The 13,550-nt window shown below is 37.7% G+C and overlaps 1 long non-coding RNA gene across 1 annotated transcript in view; it reads right to left on the bottom strand.

Moving 5' to 3' along the window:
* LOC138850525 (uncharacterized) overlaps window positions 1-13,550 on the bottom strand; it is a 73,505-nt gene that overhangs the window by 37,418 nt on the left and 22,537 nt on the right. The window contains exon 2 of the long non-coding RNA XR_011390355.1: window positions 12,325-12,478. This is a non-coding gene — a long non-coding RNA (uncharacterized lncRNA). The remainder of the gene's footprint in view (window positions 1-12,324; window positions 12,479-13,550) is intronic.

Raw genomic sequence — 13,550 nt, 5'->3', positions numbered from 1 at the left:
CACTCTTATTTATGATGTCAGTAATCACCCTAGGCTCTTGTCATGAGCTGCCAAGGCTATGGGAGCCTCTTGAGTTCACCAACTCTGATTTTATTTAGATAAGGCCATAGTTAAAGTGGAAGTTCTCTCCTCCCTTCAGAGAAAGGTACCTCCTTCTTTGATGGCCTGTTCTTCCCGCTGGGATCTCACTCACAGAGATATTTCATTTAGGTCATATTTTTCCACAGTGTCTTGGCATTCCATGCCTGAAATATTCTCATGGGCTTTTTAGCCATATCCGAATGCCTTAAGGGCTGATTCTGAGGCCAGAGTGCTGTTTAGGACATCTGCCATTCTATAAGCCTGCTGTGTATCCGCTTCGCATGTTGGATCATTCTCTCCTTTTTAATTCTAGTAGTTAATATTAGCAGACACTAGTCTTGTTTATGTGATCCCTTTGACTCTTAATCCTATCATTATGATCAATTATTAACTGAAACTGATCACTTAGACTAGTGAGATGGCATTGGTACATGCCACCTTGATGGGATTGAACTGCAATCCCCTAGCACGTTTCTAGCTCTACCATTAAGGGTAAGTCTGACTGAGTATGTGCGGAACTGTACATCTCCTCCCTCTCTTATTCCCACTCTTATATTTAACAGGGATCACTTTTCAGTTAAATTTAAACGCCTAAGAATAATTGTGTGTTAATTAAAGAGTTCAACCAATGGTATTAAGTAGAGTAAAAAATACTAAAAGGAGTAAAGTAGTAAGTTGTTCCTTGACAGGCAAGACAAGGGCTGATCAAGTCATTGTTTCATATAGTGTCCATTTCATTTCAATAGGTTTCCCCTTTGGTGCTCAGTTAGTTGTCACCAGTCAGGGAGAACATATGATATTTGGCCCTTTGGGACTGGCTTATTTTACTCAGCATGATGTGTTCCAGATTCCTCCATTTTGTTGCAAATGACCAGATTTCATTGTTTTTGACTGCTGTATAGTATTCTATAGAGTACATGTCTCATAACTTCTTTATCCAGTCTACTGTTGATGGCATTTGTGTTGATTCCAGGTCTTAGCTATTGTGAATTGAGCTGCAATAAACATTAAGGTGCAGACAGCTTTTGTGTTTGCCAATTTAATATCCTTTGAGTAAATTCCAAGTAGTGTGATGGCTGGGTTGTATGGTATGGTTATCTTCAGGTTTCTGAGGAATCTCCAGACTGACTTCCATAGTGGCTTAACCAGTTTGCATTTCCACCAACAGTGGGTTAGTGTCCCTTTTTCCCCACATCCTCACCAGCATCTATTGTTGGTAGAGTTCTGAATGTGAGCCATTCTGACTGGGGTGAAGTGAAACCTCATTTTGGTTTTAATTTGCATTTCCCTGATTGCTAGTGATATTGAACTTTTTTCATGTGTCTGTTGGCCATTTGGATTTCCTCTTTTGAAAAATGTCTATTGAGGTCCTTGGCCCATCTCTTAAGTGGGTTGTTTGTTTTGATGTTGTGGAGTTTCTTGATCTCTTTGTAGATTCTGGTTATTAACCCTTTATCTGTTGCATAGTTTGCAAATATATTTTCCCATTCTGTTGGTTGCCTCTTCACTTTCCTGACTGTTTCTTTTGCAGTACAGAAACTTCTCAATTTGATGCAATCCCAAATGTTAATTTTGGCTTTGACTGCCTGTGCCTCTTGGGTCTTTTTCAAGAAGTCTTTGCCTATGCCTAAATCTTGCAGGGTTTCTCCAATGTTCTCTAATAATTTGATGGTGTCAGGTCATAGATTTAGGTCTTTAATCCATATTTAGTGGATTTTTGTGTAAGGTGAAGATAGGGCTCTTGCTTCATGCTTCTGCACGTGGAAAATCCAGTTTTCCCAGCACCATTTGTTGAATAGACTGTCCTTGCCCCAGGAATTGGTTTTAGCTGCTTGGTCAAATATAAGTTGGTTATAGATGTTTGGATTGATTTCTGGTGTTTCTATTCTATTCCATTGGTCTATCCATCTGGTTTTTTTTTTTTTTTTTTTTTTTTTTTTTTTTTTTTTACCACTATCATGCTGTTTTGATTATAACTGCCCTGTAGTGTGTCCTGAAAGCTAGTATTGTGATGCCTCCGGCTTTGTTTTTGTTGTACAAGATTGTTTTAGCTATTTGAGTTCTCCTGTGCCTCCATTTGAATCTTAGCATCAGTTTTTCCAAATCTGAGAAGAATGTCTTTGGTACTTTGATTGGTATCACATTGAATCTATAAATTGCTTTTGGGAGAATGGACATTTTGATGATATTGAATTTTCTAATCTATGAGCATGGAAGATTTTTCCATTTTTTGTATCTTCTTCTATTTCTTTTTTTAAGATTTTGTAATTCTCATCATTGAGGTCTTTGACTTCCTTGGTTAAGTTTATTCCAAGGTATTTGATTGTTTTTGTAGCTATTGTGAATGGGGTTGATCTTAGAAGTTCTTTCTCAGCTGAGGAATTGCCTGTGTATACAAAGGCTGTTGATTCGTGTGCACTGATTTTATTCCTGCTACTTTGCCAACCTCTTCTCTGAGTTCTAATAGTCTCTTAGTAGAGTTCTTTTGATCCTCTAAATAAAGAATCATATCATCTTCAAAGAGGGATAGTTTGACTTCTTCCTTCCCAATTTGTATCCCCTTAATTTCTTTTTCTTGCCTAGTATCTCTGGCTAAAACTTCCAGTACTATATTGAATAGCAATGGTGAGAGTGGAGAAGCCAAACCTAGGTGTGTCACCTTTGGCACACCCTTAATCCTGAAGAACTGAATAGAGCTCTCTGGCCACACCCTCCTCAAGCTTCTAGAGATTCACCAAAAAAAAGTCCACTTTTTTTTTTTTTTTTTAGAGTTGTAGTATAAAGTGTAAAGCTACCACAGTGAGGAAAAAAAAGAAGAAACCAAAGAATATCTTCACATGCCAAACAACAAATGGAAAACCAGGGAAATAAGAACAAGGAAGACATCATGACACTCCCAAATGAACATGACACTCCAATGCAAGATTATGAAGATCATGAGATAGCAGAAATTTAAAATACGGATTTCAAAAAATTTAAGATAAGAACATTTAGAAGTTATCAAAAACAAATCATGAACTACAGAAATCCATACAGGACAGGACAGAAAATCTCTTTCATGAAAATGAAATCTTAAGGAGGAAATAAAATGAAATGAGGAATTTAGTAGAACATGAAATTGAGATATTGAAGAGAAATCAAAATGAAATGAAGATTTCAATAGAACAAATAAAACCACATTTGAGTGCCTTAAAAACAGAATCATTGAGGCAGAAAAGAGAATATTGGACTTAGAAGACAGAGAACAGGAAAGTATACAGTCAAACCAAAGAAAAAAAGAGGAAATTGGAAATCTAAAAAATATTGTTGGGAATCTACAGGATACTTTAAAAAAACCCAACATTCGGGTTCTAGGAATTCCTGAAGGCATGAAGAGAGAGAAAGGATTAGAGAAGACATGTTTAGTGAGATACTAGCAGAAAACTTCCTGGGTTTGGAGAAGGAAAGAGACATCCAAGTACAGGAAGCTCATAGAACCCCTAATAAACATGACCAAAAGAGATCCTCACCATGACACATTGTAATCAAACTCACCACAGTGGAACATAAAAGATTCTAAAATGTGCAAGAGAGAAACGTCAGATTACTCTCAGAGGATCTCCAATTAGACTCACAGCAGATATCTCATCAGAAACCCTACAGGCTAGGAGGGAATGGCGAGATATAACTCAGGTATTAAGAGAAAAAAACTGGCAGCCCAGAATAGTATATCCTGCAAAGCTCTGATTTGTGAATGAAGGTGAAATAAAGACCTTTCATAGCAAGCAGAAATTGAAAGAATTGTTGCCACTCTTCCAGCCCTGCAAAAAAAGATTAAAGGTGTGTTACAGAAACACAGAAACACAGCCATCAATATGAAAGAAGGTCAAGGAAGAAAACTTCCCGGTAAAAAAATCACAGAAAGTTCAAAACATATATTAGAAATATCTTTGGAAAAATGGCAGAACAAAGTCACCTATTAACACTCATATTTATGACCTCAGTGATAACTTGAGGCTATTTATTTATTTATTTATTTGACAGATAGAGTTAGACAGTGAGAGAGAGAGAGAGAGACAAAGAAAAAGGTATTCCTTCCATTGGTTCACCCCACAAATGGCCACTATGGCCAGCGCTATGCCGATCCAAAGCCCGGAGCCAGGTGCTTCTTCCTGTTCTCCCATGTGGGTGCAGGGCCCAAGCACTTGGGCCATCCTCCACTGCCTTCCTTGGACACAGCAGAAAGCTGGACTGGAAGAGGAGCAACTAGGACTAGAACTCTGTGCCCATATGGGATGACGGCACTGCAGGTGGAGGATTAACAAAGTGAGCCACTGTGCTGGCCCCCGCCTGAGGCTCCTGACACAAGCTGTCAAGGCTCTGGAAGCCTTTTGTGACCATAAACTCCTTCATTATTTAGACAAGGCCATAAGCATAGTAGAAGTTATCTCCTGCCCTCAGAGAAAAGTACATTCTTCTTTGGTGGCCCCTTCTTTTCACTTGGGTCTCATTCACAGAGATCCTTCATGTAAGGTATTTTCCATGCCTGCATTGCTTTCCATGCCTGCATTGTTCTCCTGGGCTTTTCAGCCACTTCTGAATGCCTTAAGGGCTGATTCTGAGGTCAGAGTGTTACTTAAAGCAATTGTCATTCTATGAGTCTGCTGTGTGGACTGCTTCCCATGTTGGACATTCCCTCCCCTCCTTTTAATTCTGTCTATTGTTACTACCAGGAACTTGATGCCATTTATGTAGTCCCTTTAACACTTAATCCTATCTATATGTTCACTTTAACACTTACTATGATCACTTTAACAATTAAGATGGCATTTTACAGCTTTACAGTTAGAAACTTCCTTCCCCCTCTCTTATTCCCTTTCTTACTTTTTACTGAGATCTATTTTCAATTGACTTTATATATATATATATATATAAAATATATATGATTAACTATACGTTAAGTAAAGAATTCAACATATAGCATGAAGAAGAGAAAAGAAAATAATAAAAATAAAAGCCATTCCTTGACAGTCAAGAGAAGGGCTGTTCAAGCCATTGTTTTCCAAGTGTCAATTTCACTTCTACAGCTTTCATTTTAAGTGTGCCATTAGTTCTCACAGATCAGGGAGAACATAGAGTATTTGTCCCTTTTGGACTGGCTTATTTCACTAAGTATGAAGTTTTCCAGATTGATCCATTTTATTGCAAATGATTGAATTTCATTTTTTACTGCTGTGTAGTATTCTATAGTGTATATTTCCCATGATTTCTTTATCCAGTCTTTGGTTGGTGGGCATTTAGCTTGATTCAATGTCTTAGCTATTGTGAATTGAGCTGCAATAAATGTGGAGGGGCAGAGGACACTTCTGTTTACTGATTTCATTCTCCTTGGGTAAATTCCCATGCGTAGGATGGTTGGAACATACGGTATGTCTATATTCATATTTTTGAGGTACCTCAAAACTGTCTTCCTTAGTGGCTTTACCAGTTTACATTCCCACAAACAGTAGGTTAGGGTGCCCTTTTCTCCACATCCTCTCCAGCATTTGTTGTCTGTTGATTTCAGTATGAGAGCCATTCTAACTGTAGTGAGGTAAAACCTCATTATAGTTTTGATTTGCATTTCCCTGATGGCTAGTGATCCTGAACATTTTTTCATGTGCCTGTTGGCCATTTGGATTTCCTCTTTTGAAAAATGTCTGTTTAAGTCCTTTGCTCATTTCTTAACTGGGTTTTTAGTTTTGTTGTTGTGGAGATTCTTAATCTCTTTGTAGATTGTGATCATTAATCCTTTATCAGTTGTGTAGTTTGTAAATAATTTCTCCCATTCTGTTGGTGGTCATTTCAATTCCCTGTTTTTTTTGCCTTATGGAAGCTTCTCAATCTGAAGTAATCCCATTTGTTTATTTTGGCATTGACTGCCTGTGCCTATGGGGTCTTTTACAGGAATTCTTTGCCTATGCCAGTGTCATGCATGGTTTCCCCAATATTCTCAATTAATTTGATGGTATCAGGTCATAGATTTAGATCTTTAATCCACGTTGAGGGGTTTTTTGTGTAAGTTGTAAGGTAGAGGTATTGCTTCATACTTCTGCGTGTGGAAATCCAGTTTTCCCAGCACCATTTGTTGACGAGACTGTCCTTGCTCCAGGAATTGGTTTTAGCTGCTTGGTCAAATATAAGTTGGTTATAAATGTTTGGATTGATTTCTGGGGTTTCTATTCTGTTCCATTGGTCTATCCACCTATTTTCGTACCAGTATCAGGCTGTTTTGCTAACTGTCTTGTAATATGTCTCAAAATCTGGTATTGTGGTGCCTCTGGCTTTGTTTTTGTTGTATAACAATTTTTTTTTTTTTTTGACAGGCAGAGTGGACAGTGAGAGAGAGAGAGAAAGAAAGAAAGGTCTTCCTTTGCCATTGGTTCACCCTCCAATGGCTGCCGCGGCCGGCACGCTGCGGCCGGCGCACTACGCTGATCCGATGGCAGGAGCCAGGTACTTATCCTGGTATCCCATGGGGTGCAGGGCCCAAGCATTTGGGCCATCCTCCACTGCACTCCCTGGCCACAGCAGAGAGCTGGCCTGGAAGAGGGGCAACCAGGACAGAATCCGGCACCCTAACTGGGACTAGAACCCGGTGTGCTGGCACTGCAATGCGGAGGATTAGCCTAGTGAGCCAAGGCGCCAGTCGTATAACATTGTTTTAGCTATTTACATTCTCCTGTGGCTACATATAAATTTCAGCATTGGTTTTTCTAGATCTGAGAAGAATGTCTTTGGTATTTTGATTGGTATCACATTGAATTATAAAATGCTTTTGAGAGAATGGACATTTTGATTATATTGAATCTTCTAATCTATGAGTATGGAAGATTTTTCAATTTTTTGTATCTTCTTCTATTTCTTTAATGTTTTATAATTCTCATTGTAGAGATCTTTGACATCCTTGGTTAAATAAATACAAGGTATTTTTTTGTCGCTATTGTGAATGGGATTAATATTAGAAATTCTCAGCCATGGCATTGCCTGTGTATTGAATTAATATCCTGCTACTTTGCCAAACTCTTCTATGAGGTCTAATATTCTCTTAGTGGAGTCTTTTGGATCCCCTATATATATAAAATCATGCCATCTGCAAGTAGGGATAATTTGAGTTCCTTGTTCCCAATTTGTATCCCTTTGATTTCTTTTTCTTGCCTAATGGCTCTGGCTGAAACTTCCAGGACTACACTGAATAGCAGTGATGAAAATGGGCATCCCTGTCTGGTATAGGATCTTAGTGGGAATGCTTCCAACTTTTACCCATACAATAAGATGCTGGCCATGGGTGTGTCATAAATTGCCTTGATTGTTTTGAGGAATGTTCCTTTTATACCCAAATTGCTTAGAGTTTTCATCATTAAAGGGTGATTGATTGATTTGCGAATGTTGAACCATTCCTGCATACCAGGAATAAATCCCACTTGGTCTGGGTGAATGATCTTTCTGATGTGTTGTTGGATTCAATTGGCCAGAATTTTGCTGTGGATTTTTGCATCTATGTTCATTGTGGAAATTGGTTTGCAGTTCTCTTTCTCTGTTGCATCTTTTCTGAGTTTAGGAATTAAGGTAATGCTGGCTTCACAGAAAGAATTTTGGAGGATTCCCTCCCTTTCAATCGATACCATAGACAATAGACCTAGCAGATATCTACAGAGACTTTCACCATACAGCCACAGAGTACACATTTTTTTTCTCTAATGCATGGATCTTTCTCTAGGATTGACTATATGCTAGGCCATTATGTGAGTCTCAGCAAATTTAAAAGAATCAAAATCAATCCATGCATTTTCTCAGACCACAACACAATGAAGCTGGAAATTAAGAACTCAAGAATCTCTATAGCATATGCAAATACATGGAGAATGAACAGCATGTTTCTGAATGAACAATGGGCCATAGAAGAAATCAAAAGAGAAATTCTCTGTTCTAAACACACCAATATGCTTGTTGCCCTCTTCCTGCTTGTGCCCTCCCTCCCTCTCTCCCTCCCTTCCTTCCTTCTTTCCCTCTTTCCCTTCCTCCCTCCCTCCCTCCCTCCCTCTTTCTCTCCCTCTCTCCCTCCCTTCCTTCCTTTCAAGATTTATTTATTTAATTGAGAGACAGAGTTACACAGAGAGGTATAGACAGAGAGAGAGGTCTTCCATCCTCTGGTTCACCCAACAAAATGGCCACAGCAGCCAGAGCTTGGCCAATCTGAAGCCAGGGGCCAGGAGCTTCTTTCAGTCTCTCATACAGGATTTGGGCCATCTTCCACTTCTTTTCCAGACCATAAGCAGAGAGCTGGATCAGAGGAGGAACAGCTAGGACATGAACTAGTGCGAATATGGGATGCTGGTGCCGAAGGCAGAGGCTTAGCCTATTACACCATAGCACCAGGGCCTCCTTTTCTTTCTTGAAGTTTCTGCTTGAGCTGCCATTTGAATTGAATTTTCTAATGGTCCCTCATTCCTCAAGGTTCAACACAAATGATATCCTCAGTATCCAGGCATCCCCACATCTTCTGTAAAGTCAAACAAGTTTTCCTCCAGGATACAAATACACTTTTGTTTTAAATGTCATGCTCAGAGCAGTTGCATTTCATATTTGGTTGTATATGTGTCTTACTTGGTTGGTTTTTGAGCTTCTTGGGGACAGGGAAGTGTTTATTTTAGAGTGTTTTAGGAGATGAGAGAAATTGGTGAAGGGGGAGGGTTATAGAGCCAATACAGAATCATTTAAGACATTCCATTATGATCCCTGGTCCCTCCTCAGGGGACAAAGCCTGAGAAGTGTTGTGATATCTGTGAAAAAGACAGCAGGAAAGGATCACCTGGTGACTCAGTAGGAATAGGGAATTTGGGATCTAAAATCCATCTTTATTACAAAGAAATCACAATGGTGATCTATTTAATAAACATCTACATATTAATGTTAGTAAAAAAAAAACCTTCACATTGAAAGAAACACAATGAAATTTCATCAAGGAATCAGTTTATCAACCATCAAACACAATATTAAATGTACTTGATATTTTCCAACTTTGCATGAATTTCTGTATGACTTTTTTCTGAACTACCCAGAAATGGACAGAAAAGGATAAAACAATTTCTGTCCAATGAATTGAAGAAAGATTTAAGAAAAATTATGCAGTCATTTTCCATTATGGTCAAGCATTTTAGAAAAATGACAATTTTTACTAAACCAGAAGCTGATGGATTACAGTCATAATGTGTCTAATAATTTCAGTTTAGCTTGCTAATATAACTCCTGAGTTTGAGTTGCATAAAACAAATCCTTAGAATGAATTAAGAAGCAGCAATTTGTGGTTTGTGTGTATGCAGAAAACTTACTAACATAGTAACCAGCTTGTCATTTGCCTACCAAATCTTGTAGGGGAAAAGTGCAATATACTTACCTGATCAAAGATCCTATTAAATCTTTATAAACATATAAGCAGTGCTAAATATCTTGGGCCTGGGTTTGTGATAATTAAACTTTTTAATTGTCTATGGTTCATTTTAAGTTCCATATTTATTAGCTGACTTGATATTATTATCTTGGAAAATCAAATGAAACAAATCTAAACTTTTATTTTTCACTTTTAGCATCCATTCCAACATTTCTCAAACCTCATAATCAAGAGAGATGATTTCTTTCTCCTACACCACCAACATTTGCATCCTACTCATAATTTTCATCCCAATATTTCTGCCAATCCAGAAAAAATTGAATATATTTTCGATACAGAAAGCATACATGTAACAGGGACAGTTGAGAGAGAGCCAAAGTGAGTTTATAGTATAGGTTTAACACCCCAAAATGAAAATATAAAATATGTAACATTTGAGTGCTGGTATGGTAAGTAAAAAGTTTCTAATTTGGGGTTTACAGATTATGATACACAAAAAGTAAATTCTACAGCAATATTCCAATTTTGAAACCTCCAGTATCTGAAACACTTCGGGTCCCAATTGTTGCAGACAAGACTATTTAATTGGTAATATTTCTTTGCTTTTGGTTTTGTTTCTAAATTTTAGTATTCTATCTTATATGTGTGTGTTATGAATAAATAAGGATCAAGGCAGATGTTAAGCCACCACTTGGAATACCTGGGTTGGAGTCCTACCTCTTCTTCCAATCCACTTCCTGCTATTGTACTTGGGAAGGAACAGAAGATGGCCCACGTACTTAGGTTGGTAGGGACCATCCACTTGGGAGACCTAGATCTAATGCCAGGATCCGGACTTAGACCTAGCCCAGCCTCAGCTGTTGTGGCATTTGGGGAACTAAACTAATTGATGAGAGAGAGAGAGAGAGGAAGAGAGAGAGGTGTATCAAGATCTGTATTTCTTTGTATCCCTCTGCCTTTCAAATTAATTTTTAAATAATTTAATTGTGATATAGAATTATGTCTTTATCTTGCTAACTCCTATCACAATTCTTATAAGTTTAGCATCCATTCACTGATGGATAGTTAGCAATTGCTTTGTTTATAATAATTCTGGGGAAATAGAGAATCATAAGAAAAATAAATGAATAAGGATCAATTTAAAAGAAAATATAAATTTAAGATATATGTAGTCAAATTAAAAGTGAAATAGATTCACTGAACCATTATGTAGACACACTAATTCTTTATTTGTATATTCTACTTTTTTAAAACCACCCTTAAATTTTATCTTTCTTTTCTAGGAAAAGAAAACTCTTTTAAAAAGTAAACCTTATTAAATATGTAGAAGCAGAAGAAAAGAACTAACCCTTAATGAATGTACCCATACACCACAGGCTTTCATAGCTCTTTCTTAATAATCTAACATTAATACTATGAAGTGCATTCTATGCATTCATATTTTTGCAGCATGGGAACCTGAGGCTAAGAAATATTAACAAACTTGTAGTTCACTTGCAAAAGTCCTGAACCGTCTATTACCATAATTCCTCACTCTCTTCTTGTGCTCCCTGCTTCAGTTGCTACTTAAACTACATCAGATTTATAATTCCACCCTATATCTATTCTGTAAGCTCAAGATAAACTAATTAAACTGATAATAATGTCATTGGAATATTATACTAGCACCTCAAACTCTGCACTAAGCTTTTCTGCCCTTTTCTCTACTTCAAATTCCTATTTCAATAACTGGCAATGCTTGCTTCTCCCTTAGGTGATTGTATCCTGTCACCAAATTCTGTTACCTCCAAGTCTTTAACAGGGCTTTCATCCATACGAGTCTCTCCATCCCTACTGCTATCACTCCAGTCTAGACCACCAAATTCTTCATTTCAAGCACTGCAGTGACTTGTTTCTTTGTTGTATTTCTAGTCTTGTTTCCTTAAAATGTCTTTCTACCCTGTAAATAGCAGTCTTCTCAAACTGTAAATCTTATGGTGTCATTCTCCCCTTTCAAGACATTTAGTCAAATCTCATTAATCTCCCTTAAAAGTATTTACAAAGCCTTCCATGAATTAGACCCTGCCTGAATCTACAGTTTCACATATTTCCAAGATACTTCTCATACTTGGCATGCGTGCCAGATAGAATGAACTCCCACTCACTTCCAGAATTTTCTGTACTCATCTGTCTCCAGAATTTCACCCACGCAGTTTCTTAGCGTAACCTACTTTCCTGCGCCTCCATCTTTCTCATCCAACATCATACACCACGTCCCTCCTTCTCTCATTTTTAACAGCTTCAAAAGGCATGCAAGGCTGCTGAAGTAATTTAGACATTTTGGTATTTATTTGTTTAGCTCATTAATTCATTCATTTATTCACTTAATAAAGTTTTATATATAAAGCCAGTACAACAAAATGGTTAAGAGCATAAAATCTGGGGAAAATGCTGGAAGTAAACCCAGGCTTATACCCTTTTCTGTTGTACAACTTCCTAGAAGTTATTTAACTTCTCTTTATCTTAGTTTGTCCAACTGCAAAACTGGAAGTATTGTGGTACTTCCTACAGAGATGTTTTGGGGGTAGATAAATGAGTTGGAACACACATTACATAAGCTGCTTTTTCCAAACACAGTATAAGGCATTAGGATGTAATACAAAAAGAGGTAAGGTTCCTGCTCTTAATAAGATTTACAGTCTAGTGGAGAAAAAAAAGTTATAAAAATCCCACATATATGATGATATAAATATCAACATGTTAACTGCCACAAACAAAAAAAATATAGGTTGCACGAAGTCTGTTACAGGGCTGTCCGATGTAGGTAGAGGCTCTGCTGAGAAAATGACATTTACCTTGAGAAGGTTGAGTGGAATTCAATCAAGCAAATAGTTTTACAGAGAAAAGGTCATCCAGAAGGAGGAGTGCCTGTTCAATGTTTATCACAGAACGCATGGTGCTTTATTTTCATTACTTAAGTCATGCCTATTCCCCGGTCTTCTCCTGCCCCTAAAAAAAGAATAAATTAAATCTTAAAACTTGAATCTCAATGATTGTAGGATTCTTGTTCTGTTCTATGATAAACAAAAATAAACAGATATCCAGAAAATGAGAGGTAACTCTTGTTAAATCCATTAGATATGTGAATTAATCAAATAGTTATTGAAGTCATTAGTTCAACAGCTAATTAAATATTTATAAAGAGAAATAGCCTTGAAAGTGAGTAAGGATATATTTTTCTTGGACGTTATACATTAAAGTGTGTTATGCACAATTTAATATTGGGATATTAGCAGCCCAAACTTGCAGTGATATGCCTCTAACTGGCCCATTTCTTATGAGAGAGTAGAAAGCTCTACCAATAGCTATTACACTTGCTATAGGTTCCAACATTGTGTACTTTCCGAACAGACTAGAATACAACTTTAATTATTTACGGACAACTATATCAGCCAGGAAATGTGCCAGTATTTTCATTATCAGCCAAAAAAATCAGCTCCAATGTTGAAATTTTAAATTGAACTAGCCAGAAAAGATTCTAACCTCTTCTTGGTCCACAGAGTAACAACTTGGTGATGAACCTGATTTAGCTGAGGTAGTGAGGTAGTCAGGATTCTATTTCTGTTTCTGAGACTGTGTGGGTTTATAATCACATTTGATCCAGAGCAGTCAGCACTGGGGTTCCCAATCCCTCACTAGCATGGTTTCCTTCCATAGTCCTATTCATGGTTTTCTGGGAGTTAGGAAACTGGATTCTATGTAGTAAAACTGGTTGAGACATTGGGAAAAACTCTCTCTCTGTCTCAGTATTTAGATCAGAAGAATCATTTAGTGGTGTAGCAGGTTAAGCCACTGCCTGTAGCACCAGCATCCCATCTGGTAGCAGTTCAAGCCCTGGCTGCTCCACTTCTGATCTAATTCTTTGCTAATAATGCACATAGGATAGCAGCAGCAAATGGGCCAAGTGCTTGGGCCCCTGCACCCAAGGTGTCTCATTGGAGACCTGGAAGAAGCTCCTGGCTCCAGGCTTTGGTCTGGCCCAGCCCTGGCTGTTGAGGTCATTGGGGAATGAAGCACTGTA

Source organism: Oryctolagus cuniculus, chromosome 1 (genome assembly GCF_964237555.1).
Source record: "Oryctolagus cuniculus chromosome 1, mOryCun1.1, whole genome shotgun sequence".
Taxonomy (NCBI): Eukaryota; Metazoa; Chordata; class Mammalia; order Lagomorpha; family Leporidae; genus Oryctolagus; species Oryctolagus cuniculus.
This window is presented reverse-complemented; position numbering and strand designations above follow the sequence as displayed.